Consider the following 12500-nt stretch of genomic DNA (forward strand, 5'->3'; position numbering starts at 1 on the left):
TAGAAAAGTTTGGTAAATTTGACTAAGTGTCTAGGAGCATTTCCCTTTAAGAAGGCCGACGTGCTATGGTTCTCCACCTGGGTCTGGAACGCCAAATTAGTCCCTCTCCTCGCTGGAAGTCCAAAAAAAAGGCGGAAATTTGACTAAGTGCCTAGGAGGATGTCCCCTTAAGAAGGCCGACGTGCCTTGGTTCTCTACCTGGGTACGGAACGCCAAATTAGTCCCTCTCCTCGCTGGAAGTCCAAAAAAAAGGCGTGAATTTGACTAAGTGCCTAGGAGCATTTCCCTTTAAGAAGGCCGACGTGCTATGGTTCTCCACCTGGGTCAGGAAAGCAAAATTGTCCCTCTCCTCGCTGGAAGTCCAAAAAAAAGGCGTGAATTTGACTAAGTGCCTAGGAGCATTTCCCTTTAAGAAGGCCGACGTGCTATGGTTCTCCACCTGGGTCAGGAAAGCAAAATTGTCCCTCTCCTCGCTGGAAGTCCAAAAAAAAGGCGTGAATTTGACTAAGTGCCTAGGAGCATTTCCCTTTAAGAAGGCCGACGTGCTATGGTTCTCCACCTGGGTCTGGAACGCCAAATTAGTCCCTCTCCTAGCTGGAAGTAGTCAAAAAAAGGCGGAAATTTGACTAAGTGTCATTATTTTAGAGTACCAGGCCTCTATAGAAAAGTTTGGTTTTTTGTCTATGTGTCATCATTTTAGAGTACCAGGGCTCTATAGAAAAGTTTGGTAAATTTGACTAAGTGTCTAGGAGCATTTCCCTTTAAGAAGGCCGACGTGCTATGGTTCTCCACCTGGGTCTGGAACGCCAAATTAGTCCCTCTCCTCGCTGGAAGTCCAAAAAAAAGGCGGAAATTTGACTAAGTGCCTAGGAGGATGTCCCCTTAAGAAGGCCGACGTGCCTTGGTTCTCTACCTGGGTACGGAACGCCAAATTAGTCCCTCTCCTCGCTGGAAGTCCAAAAAAAAGGCGTGAATTTGACTAAGTGCCTAGGAGCATTTCCCTTTAAGAAGGCCGACGTGCTATGGTTCTCCACCTGGGTCAGGAAAGCAAAATTGTCCCTCTCCTCGCTGGAAGTCCAAAAAAAAGGCGTGAATTTGACTAAGTGCCTAGGAGCATTTCCCTTTAAGAAGGCCGACGTGCTATGGTTCTCCACCTGGGTCAGGAAAGCAAAATTGTCCCTCTCCTCGCTGGAAGTCCAAAAAAAAGGCGTGAATTTGACTAAGTGCCTAGGAGCATTTCCCTTTAAGAAGGCCGACGTGCTATGGTTCTCCACCCGGGTACGGAAAGCAAAATTAGTCCCTCTCCTCGCTGGAAGTCCAAAAAAAAGGCGTAAATTTGACTAAGTGCCTAGGAGGATGTCCCTTTAAGAAGGCTGACCTGCTATGGTTCTCCACCCGGGTGCGGAAAGCAAAATTAGTCCCTCTCCTCGCTGGAAGTCCAAAAAAAAGGCGTAAATTTGACTAAGTGCCTAGGAGGATGTCCCTTAAAGAAGGCCGACGTGCTATGGTTCTCCACCTGGGTCTGGAACGCCAAATTAGTCCCTCTCCTCGCTGGAAGTCCAAAAAAAAGGCGGAAATTTGACTAAGTGCCTAGGAGGATGTCCCTTTAAGAAGGCCGACGTGCTATGGTTCTCCACCCGGGTCCGGAACTCAAAATTAGTCCCTCTCCTAGTTGGAAGTCATCAAAAAAAGGCGGAAATTTGACTAAGTGCCATCATTTTAGAGTACCAGGACTATAGTGGGGGAATTGGAGCCCTCTGGTGGACACTCGCTGCAAATGCACCCTGAATTAAAGACATTATTTCCAGTTCTTTTGGGGCCCTATTTTCAGGCGTAAATTTGACTAAGTGTCTAGGGGCATGTCCCTTTAAGAAGGCCGACCTGCTATGGTTCTCCACCTGGGTCTGGAACGCCAAATTAGTCCCTCTCCTCGCTGGAAGTCCAAAAAAAAGGCGTGAATTTGACTAAGTGCCTAGGAGGATGTCCCTTTAAGAAGGCCGACGTGCTATGGTTCTCCACCTGGGTCAGGAAAGCAAAATTGTCCCTCTCCTCGCTGGAAGTCCAAAAAAAAGGCGTGAATTTGACTAAGTGCCTAGGAGCATTTCCCTTTAAGAAGGCCGACGTGCTATGGTTCTCCACCCGGGTACGGAAAGCAAAATTAGTCCCTCTCCTCGCTGGAAGTCCAAAAAAAAGGCGTAAATTTGACTAAGTGCCTAGGAGGATGTCCCTTTAAGAAGGCCGACCTGCTATGGTTCTCCACCTGGGTCAGGAAAGCAAAATTGTCCCTCTCCTCGCTGGAAGTCCAAAAAAAAGGCGTGAATTTGACTAAGTGCCTAGGAGGATGTCCCTTTAAGAAGGCCGACCTGCTATGGTTCTCCACCTGGGTACGGAACGCCAAATTAGTCCCTCTCCTCGCTGGAAGTCCAAAAAAAAGGCGTGAATTTGACTAAGTGCCTAGGAGGATGTCCCTTTAAGAAGGCCGACGTGCTATGGTTCTCCACCTGGGTCAGGAAAGCAAAATTGTCCCTCTCCTCGCTGGAAGTCCAAAAAAAAGGCGTGAATTTGACTAAGTGCCTAGGAGCATTTCCCTTTAAGAAGGCCGACGTGCTATGGTTCTCCACCTGGGTCAGGAAAGCAAAATTGTCCCTCTCCTCGCTGGAAGTCCAAAAAAAAGGCGTGAATTTGACTAAGTGCCTAGGAGCATTTCCCTTTAAGAAGGCCGACGTGCTATGGTTCTCCACCTGGGTCAGGAAAGCAAAATTGTCCCTCTCCTCGCTGGAAGTCCAAAAAAAAGGCGTGAATTTGACTAAGTGCCTAGGAGGATGTCCCTTTAAGAAGGCCGACGTGCTATGGTTCTCCACCTGGGTCAGGAAAGCAAAATTGTCCCTCTCCTCGCTGGAAGTCCAAAAAAAAGGCGTGAATTTGACTAAGTGTCTAGGAGGATGTCCCTTTAAGAAGGCCGACCTGCTATGGTCCTCCACCTGGGTCAGGAACGCAAAATTGTCCCTCCCCTCGCTGGAAGTCCAAAAAAAAGGCGTGAATTTGACTAAGTGCCTAGGAGGATGTCCCTTTAAGAAGGCTGACCTGCTATGGTTCTCCACCCGGGTGCGGAAAGCAAAATTAGTCCCTCTCCTCGCTGGAAGTCCAAAAAAAAGGTGTAAATTTGACTAAGTGCCTAGGAGGATGTCCCTTTAAGAAGGCCGACGTGCTATGGTCCTCCACCTGGGTCAGGAACGCAAAATTGTCCCTCTCCTCGCTGGAAGTCCAAAAAAAAGGTGTAAATTTGACTAAGTGCCTAGGAGGATGTCCCTTTAAGAAGGCCGACGTGCTATGGTCCTCCACCTGGGTCAGGAACGCAAAATTGTCCCTCTCCTCGCTGGAAGTCCAAAAAAAAGGTGTAAATTTGACTAAGTGCCTAGGAGGATGTCCCTTTAAGAAGGCCGACGTGCTATGGTCCTCCACCTGGGTCAGGAACGCAAAATTGTCCCTCCCCTCGCTGGAAGTCCAAAAAAAAGGCGGAAATTTGACTAAGTGCCTAGGAGGATGTCCCTTTAAGAAGGCTGACCTGCTATGGTTCTCCACCCGGGTGCGGAAAGCAAAATTAGTCCCTCTCCTCGCTGGAAGTCCAAAAAAAAGGCGTGAATTTGACTAAGTGCCTAGGAGCATTTCCCTTTAAGAAGGCCGACGTGCTATGGTTCTCCACCTGGGTCAGGAAAGCAAAATTGTCCCTCTCCTCGCTGGAAGTCCAAAAAAAAGGCGTGAATTTGACTAAGTGCCTAGGAGCATTTCCCTTTAAGAAGGCCGACGTGCTATGGTTCTCCACCTGGGTCAGGAAAGCAAAATTGTCCCTCTCCTCGCTGGAAGTCCAAAAAAAAGGCGTGAATTTGACTAAGTGCCTAGGAGCATTTCCCTTTAAGAAGGCCGACGTGCTATGGTTCTCCACCTGGGTCAGGAAAGCAAAATTGTCCCTCTCCTCGCTGGAAGTCCAAAAAAAAGGCGTGAATTTGACTAAGTGCCTAGGAGCATTTCCCTTTAAGAAGGCCGACGTGCTATGGTTCTCCACCCGGGTACGGAAAGCAAAATTAGTCCCTCTCCTCGCTGGAAGTCCAAAAAAAAGGCGTAAATTTGACTAAGTGCCTAGGAGGATGTCCCTTTAAGAAGGCTGACCTGCTATGGTTCTCCACCCGGGTGCGGAAAGCAAAATTAGTCCCTCTCCTCGCTGGAAGTCCAAAAAAAAGGCGTAAATTTGACTAAGTGCCTAGGAGGATGTCCCTTAAAGAAGGCCGACGTGCTATGGTTCTCCACCTGGGTCTGGAACGCCAAATTAGTCCCTCTCCTCGCTGGAAGTCCAAAAAAAAGGCGGAAATTTGACTAAGTGCCTAGGAGGATGTCCCTTTAAGAAGGCCGACGTGCTATGGTTCTCCACCCGGGTCCGGAACTCAAAATTAGTCCCTCTCCTAGTTGGAAGTCATCAAAAAAAGGCGGAAATTTGACTAAGTGCCATCATTTTAGAGTACCAGGACTATAGTGGGGGAATTGGAGCCCTCTGGTGGACACTCGCTGCAAATGCACCCTGAATTAAAGACATTATTTCCAGTTCTTTTGGGGCCCTATTTTCAGGCGTAAATTTGACTAAGTGTCTAGGGGCATGTCCCTTTAAGAAGGCCGACCTGCTATGGTTCTCCACCTGGGTCTGGAACGCCAAATTAGTCCCTCTCCTCGCTGGAAGTCCAAAAAAAAGGCGTGAATTTGACTAAGTGCCTAGGAGGATGTCCCTTTAAGAAGGCCGACGTGCTATGGTTCTCCACCTGGGTCAGGAAAGCAAAATTGTCCCTCTCCTCGCTGGAAGTCCAAAAAAAGGCGTGAATTTGACTAAGTGCCTAGGAGCATTTCCCTTTAAGAAGGCCGACGTGCTATGGTTCTCCACCCGGGTACGGAAAGCAAAATTAGTCCCTCTCCTCGCTGGAAGTCCAAAAAAAAGGCGTAAATTTGACTAAGTGCCTAGGAGGATGTCCCTTTAAGAAGGCCGACCTGCTATGGTTCTCCACCTGGGTCAGGAAAGCAAAATTGTCCCTCTCCTCGCTGGAAGTCCAAAAAAAAGGCGTGAATTTGACTAAGTGCCTAGGAGGATGTCCCTTTAAGAAGGCCGACCTGCTATGGTTCTCCACCTGGGTACGGAACGCCAAATTAGTCCCTCTCCTCGCTGGAAGTCCAAAAAAAAGGCGTGAATTTGACTAAGTGTCTAGGAGCATTTCCCTTTAAGAAGGCCGACGTGCTATGGTTCTCCACCTGGGTCAGGAAAGCAAAATTGTCCCTCTCCTCGCTGGAAGTCCAAAAAAAAGGCGTGAATTTGACTAAGTGCCTAGGAGCATTTCCCTTTAAGAAGGCCGACGTGCTATGGTTCTCCACCTGGGTCAGGAAAGCAAAATTGTCCCTCTCCTCGCTGGAAGTCCAAAAAAAAGGCGTGAATTTGACTAAGTGCCTAGGAGCATTTCCCTTTAAGAAGGCCGACGTGCTATGGTTCTCCACCTGGGTCAGGAAAGCAAAATTGTCCCTCTCCTCGCTGGAAGTCCAAAAAAAAGGCGTGAATTTGACTAAGTGCCTAGGAGGATGTCCCTTTAAGAAGGCCGACGTGCTATGGTTCTCCACCTGGGTCAGGAAAGCAAAATTGTCCCTCTCCTCGCTGGAAGTCCAAAAAAAAGGCGTGAATTTGACTAAGTGTCTAGGAGGATGTCCCTTTAAGAAGGCCGACCTGCTATGGTCCTCCACCTGGGTCAGGAACGCAAAATTGTCCCTCCCCTCGCTGGAAGTCCAAAAAAAAGGCGTGAATTTGACTAAGTGCCTAGGAGGATGTCCCTTTAAGAAGGCTGACCTGCTATGGTTCTCCACCCGGGTGCGGAAAGCAAAATTAGTCCCTCTCCTCGCTGGAAGTCCAAAAAAAAGGTGTAAATTTGACTAAGTGCCTAGGAGGATGTCCCTTTAAGAAGGCCGACGTGCTATGGTCCTCCACCTGGGTCAGGAACGCAAAATTGTCCCTCTCCTCGCTGGAAGTCCAAAAAAAAGGTGTAAATTTGACTAAGTGCCTAGGAGGATGTCCCTTTAAGAAGGCCGACGTGCTATGGTCCTCCACCTGGGTCAGGAACGCAAAATTGTCCCTCTCCTCGCTGGAAGTCCAAAAAAAAGGTGTAAATTTGACTAAGTGCCTAGGAGGATGTCCCTTTAAGAAGGCCGACGTGCTATGGTCCTCCACCTGGGTCAGGAACGCAAAATTGTCCCTCCCCTCGCTGGAAGTCCAAAAAAAAGGCGGAAATTTGACTAAGTGCCTAGGAGGATGTCCCTTTAAGAAGGCTGACCTGCTATGGTTCTCCACCCGGGTGCGGAAAGCAAAATTAGTCCCTCTCCTCGCTGGAAGTCCAAAAAAAAGGCGGAAATTTGACTAAGTGCCTAGGAGGATGTCCCTTTAAGAAGGCCGACGTGCTATGGTTCTCCACCCGGGTCCGGAACTCAAAATTAGTCCCTCTCCTAGTTGGAAGTCATCAAAAAAAGGCGGAAATTTGACTAAGTGCCATCATTTTAGAGTACCAGGACTATAGCTGGGGAATTGGAGCCCTCTGGTGGACACTCGCTGCAAATGCACCCTGAATTAAACACATTATTTCCAGTTCTTTTGGGGCCCTATTTTCAGACGTTGTGGAGCCCTCCAGTGGACTCCCGCCTCCAATGCACCCCCATAATTATAGACATCACCCCCCAAATTAAAGACATTATTTCCAGTTCTTTTGGGGCCCTATTTTCAGCCGGTTTGGCGTATTTCCTTGACGCCGGGGAGTCCTACAGGTGTTCCCGGGGAATGAGAGGCCTTTTGTGGGCCAGAAAGAGTGGGGAACCCTTGGAGCCCCTATTTTCAGACAGTTTGGCTTATTTCGGTGACGCCGGGGCGTCCATCAGGTCTTCCCGGGGAATGAGAGGCCTTTTGTGGCCATATGTCAACAAAAGAGTGGGGAAATGGAGCCCTCCGGTGGACTCCCGCTGCAAATGCACCCCCCAAATTAAATACATTAATTCCAGGCCTTTTGGGGCCCTATATTCAGACGGTGTGGAGCCCTCCAGTGGACTCCCGCCTCCAATGCACCCCCATAATTATAGACATCACCCCCCAAATTAAACACATTATTTCCAGTTCTTTTGGGCCCCTATTTTCAGACGGTTTGGCGTATTTCCTTGACGCCGGGGAGTCCTACAGGTGTTCCCGGGGAATGAGAGGCCTTTTGTGGGCCAGAAAGAGTGGGGAACACTTGGAGCCCCTATTTTCAGACAGTTTGCCGTATTTCGGTGACGCCGGGGCGTCCGTCAGGTCTTCCCGGGGAATGTGAGGCCTTTTGTGGCCATATGTCAACAAAAGAGTGGGGAAATGGAGCCCTCCGGTGGACTCCCGCTGCAAATGCACCCCCCAAATTAAAGACATTAATTCCAGGCCTTTTGGGGCCCTATATTCAGACGGTGTGGAGCCCTCCAGTGGACTCCCGCCTCCAATGCACCCCCATAATTATAGACATCACCCCCCAAATTAAACACATCATTTCCAGTTCTTTTGGGCCCCTATTTTCAGACGGTTTGGCGTATTTCCTTGACGCCGGGGAGTCCTACAGGTGTTCCCGGGGAATGAGAGGCCTTTTGTGGGCCAGAAAGAGTGGGGAACCCTTGGAGCCCCTATTTTCAGACAGTTTGCCGTATTTCGGTGACGCCGGGGCGTCCATCAGGTCTTCCCGGGGAATGTGAGGCCTTTCGTGGGCCATATTTTCAGACAGATTGGCCTGTTTCAGTGACGCCGAGGCGTCCATCAGGTCTTCCCGGGGAGTGTGAGGCCTTTTGGGGCCCTATTTTCAGACAGAAAAAAAAGAAAAGTAACCCTTACACTACAAAGGACAGCGGGGAAACGCCCCCCCAGCAAAGTCACAGGGGAAGTGGGGTAGACAAGTGGAGAGTGTCTGGGGAAAAGTCCACAAAATGATCAAAAATCACACCCAGGTACGAGTGCCACAAGTCCCGCCGCGTCCCACCCGAGTCCGAGGTGCCCCCCGCATGCCCAAAACGCACCCAGCAAAGGCGCACTGTGAGTGGGGAAGAAAAGTTGGAAAAGTGGGCAAAAGTCCGGAAAAATGACCAAAAACCACACCCAGGTTAGAGCCCCACACGTCCTGCAGTCGCACCCGAGTCCTGGGATGCCCAACATGTCCAAAAAAATCAAAAAAAGCCCAAAAAATCAAAAAAATCCCCGGGCCGTATCTTGGACGCCGGCGTACCGCGTTCGGCCCTCGTGCCGTAGTTTGGCGACCGATTGTAAAAATTTGCCGCGACCGGCTAGTTTTTTTCCTTGGAGTAAATAGAGAGTAGATCCAGCAGGAAATATGCACTATAAACAAAGAGAGGGAGTTTGGAGGGGGGCAAAAACGCCCTCTTGGAACTTTTGCAGCAGCACACATCAAACTAGCGGGGAGAAGGCATGCATAGCAAAAGTCCACGAAATGATCAAAAATCACACCCAGGTTCGAGTCCCACAAGTCCCGCCGCGTTCCACCAGGGTTCCGGGGTGCCTACAATGTCCACAACTTACCCAGCAAAGGCGCACTGTGATTGGGAAGAAAAGTAGGGAAAGTGGGCAAAAGTCCCGAATTTGGTCCAAAATCACACCCAGGTTCGAGTCCCACAAGTCCCGCCGCGTTCCACCAGTGTCTCGGGGTGCCTACAATGTCCACAACGCACCCAGCAAAGGCGCACTGTGATTGGGAAGAAAAGTTGGGAAAGTGGGCAAAAGTCCCGAATTTGGTCCAAAATCACACCCAGGTTCGAGTCCCACAAGTCCCGCCGCGTTCCACCAGGGTTCCGGGGTGCCTACAATGTCCACAACTCACCCAGCAAAGGCGCACTGTGATTGGGAAGAAAAGTAGGGAAAGTGGGCAAAAGTCCCGAATTTGGTCCAAAATCACACCCAGGTTCGAGTCCCACAAGTCCCGCCGCGTTCCACCAGTGTCTCGGGGTGCCTACAATGTCCACAACGCACCCAGCAAAGGCGCACTGTGATTGGGAAGAAAAGTTGGGAAAGTGGGCAAAAGTCCCGAATTTGGTCCAAAATCACACCCAGGTTCGAGTCCCACAAGTCCCGCCGCGTTCCACCAGGGTTCCGGGGTGCCTACAATGTCCACAACTTACCCAGCAAAGGCGCACTGTGATTGGGAAGAAAAGTAGGGAAAGTGGGCAAAAGTCCCGAATTTGGTCCAAAATCACACCCAGGTTCGAGTCCCACAAGTCCCGCCGCGTTCCACCAGTGTCTCGGGGTGCCTACAATGTCCACAACGCACCCAGCAAAGGCGCACTGTGATTGGGAAGAAAAGTTGGGAAAGTGGGCAAAAGTCCCGAATTTGGTCCAAAATCACACCCAGGTTCGAGTCCCACAAGTCCCGCCGCGTTCCACCAGTGTTCCGGGGTGCCTGACATGTCCACGACGCACCCAGCAAAGGCGCACTGTGATTGGGAAGAAAAGTAGGGAAAGTGGGCAAAAGTCCCGAATTTGGTCCAAAATCACACCCAGGTTCGAGTCCCACAAGTCCCGCCGCGTTCCACCAGTGTCTCGGGGTGCCTACAATGTCCACAACGCACCCAGCAAAGGCGCACTGTGATTGGGAAGAAAAGTTGGGAAAGTGGGCAAAAGTCCCGAATTTGGTCCAAAATCACACCCAGGTTCGAGTCCCACAAGTCCCGCCGCGTTCCACCAGTGTTCCGGGGTGCCTGACATGTCCACGACGCACCCAGCAAAGGCGCACTGTGATTGGGAAGAAAAGTTGGGAAAGTGGGCAAAAGTCCCGAATTTGGTCCAAAATCACACCCAGGTTCGAGTCCCACAAGTCCCGCCGCGTTCCACCAGGGTTCCGGGGTGCCTACAATGTCCACAACGCACCCAGCAAAGGCGCACTGTGATTGGGAAGAAAAGTTGGGAAAGTGGGCAAAAGTCCCGAATTTGGTCCAAAATCACACCCAGGTTCGAGTCCCACAAGTCCCGCCGCGTTCCACCAGTGTCTCGGGGTGCCTACAATGTCCACAACTTACCCAGCAAAGGCGCACTGTGATTGGGAAGAAAAGTTGGGAAAGTGGGCAAAAGTCCCGAATTTGGTCCAAAATCACACCCAGGTTCGAGTCCCACAAGTCCCGCCGCGTTCCACCAGGGTTCCGGGGTGCCTACAATGTCCACAACGCACCCAGCAAAGGCGCACTGTGATTGGGAAGAAAAGTTGGGAAAGTGGGCAAAAGTCCCGAATTTGGTCCAAAATCACACCCAGGTTCGAGTCCCACAAGTCCCGCCGCGTTCCACCAGGGTTCCGGGGTGCCTACAATGTCCACAACTCACCCAGCAAAGGCGCACTGTGATTGGGAAGAAAAGTTGGGAAAGTGGGCAAAAGTCCCGAATTTGGTCCAAAATCACACCCAGGTTCGAGTCCCACAAGTCCCGCCGCGTTCCACCAGGGTTCCGGGGCGCCTACAATGTCCACAACGCACCCAGCAAAGGCGCACTGTGATTGGGAAGAAAAGTTGGGAAAGTGGGCAAAAGTCCCGAATTTGGTCCAAAATCACACCCAGGTTCGAGTCCCACAAGTCCCGCCGCGTTCCACCAGGGTTGCGGGGTGCCTGACATGTCCACGACGCACCCAGCAAAGGCGCACTGTGATTGGGAAGAAAAGTTGGGAAAGTGGGCAAAAGTCCCGAATTTGGTCCAAAATCACACCCAGGTTCGAGTCCCACAAGTCCCGCCGCGTTCCACCAGTGTCTCGGGGTGCCTACAATGTCCACAACGCACCCAGCAAAGGCGCACTGTGATTGGGAAGAAAAGTTGGGAAAGTGGGCAAAAGTCCCGAATTTGGGCCAAAATTATGCCCGGGTTGGAGTACCACGAGTCCGGCCGCGTTCCACCGGTGTCCCGGGGGTGCCTGGCATGTCCACAACGCACCCAGCAAAGGCGCACTGTGATTGGGAAGAAAAGTTGGGAAAGTGGGCAAAAGTCCCGAATTTGATCCAATATTATGCCCGGGTTGGAGTACCACGAGTCCGGCCGCGTTCCACCGGTGTCCCGGGGGTGCCTGCCATGTCCACAACTTACCCAGCAAAGGCGCACTGTGATTCAGAAGAAAAGTTGGGAAAGTGGGGAAAAAAAGGACCGGGAAATATCCAAAATTATGCCCGGGTTGGAGTACCACGAGTCCGGCCGCGTTCCACCGGTGTCCCGGGGGTGCCTGGCACGTCCACAACTTACCCAGCAAAGGCGCACTGTCAGTGGGGAAGACCAAACATGTCTCGGATTTTTTCCAAGTACCTTAACGAGAGAGGCTAAAAAGCACCTGTTTTTACCTTCTCTCGTTGTTGTACTTAGAAAAAAAACGAGAAAAAAAAAAATCTGGGTTTTTTTCTAAGTACCTTAACGAGAGAGGCTAAAAAAACCAATTTTTACCTTCTCTCGTTGTTGTACTTAGAAAAAAAACGAGAAAAAAAATTTTCCCCATTCATTTCAATGGGAGTTCATTTTTTTTTTGGGATTTTTTCTAAGTACCTTAACGAGAGAGGCTTAATTTTTCACCTACTTTTTACCTTCTCTCGATTTTTCGTTTTTTACCTGGTCGACCAAAACACCTCCATCTCGTTACTATGTGCACCATGTCTGACAGGCTGAAATCACAGGGAACGCGTCCGAGTCAAAGTGAGCTATTTTCGGACACAAATATGGTGTTTTTCCCCTCTATCCTCTGGTTCTTTTTTCAAACTGATCTTCCAGCATCTGAGCGACAGGGGCTCATGCAGACACCTGTGTCCGCCCGAGGGGCGCCTTCCCGGACACATATATGGTGCTTCCCCCCTCTTTACCCCGGTCCTTTTTCAAACTGATCTTCCAGCATCTGAGCGACAGGGGCTCATGCAGACACCTGTGTCCGCCCGAGGGGCGCCTTCCCGGACACATATATGGTGCTTCCCCCCTCTTTACCCCGGTCCTTTTTCAAACTGATCTTCCAGCATCTGAGCGACAGGGGCTCATGCAGACACCTGTGTCCGCCCGAGGGGCGCCTTCCCGGACACATATATGGTGCTTCCCCCCTCTTTACCCCGGTCCTTTTTCAAACTGATCTTCCAGCATCTGAGCGACAGGGGCTCATGCAGACACCTGTGTCCGCCCGAGGGGCGCCTTCCCGGACACATATATGGTGCTTCCCCCCTCTTTACCCCGGTCCTTTTTCAAACTGATCTTCCAGCATCTGAGCGACAGGGGCTCATGCAGACACCTGTGTCCGCCCGAGGGGCGCCTTCCCGGACACATATATGGTGCTTTCCCCCTCTTTACCCCGGTCCTTTTTCAAACTGCTCTTCCAGCTTCTGAGCGACAGGGGCTCATGCAGACACCTGTGTCCGCCTAAGGGGCGCTATCTCGGACACATTTTCAACTTTTCCCGCATGAATGAAAT

Source organism: Nerophis lumbriciformis, unplaced genomic scaffold (genome assembly GCF_033978685.3).
Source record: "Nerophis lumbriciformis unplaced genomic scaffold, RoL_Nlum_v2.1 HiC_scaffold_56, whole genome shotgun sequence".
Lineage (NCBI taxonomy): Eukaryota > Metazoa > Chordata > Actinopteri > Syngnathiformes > Syngnathidae > Nerophis > Nerophis lumbriciformis.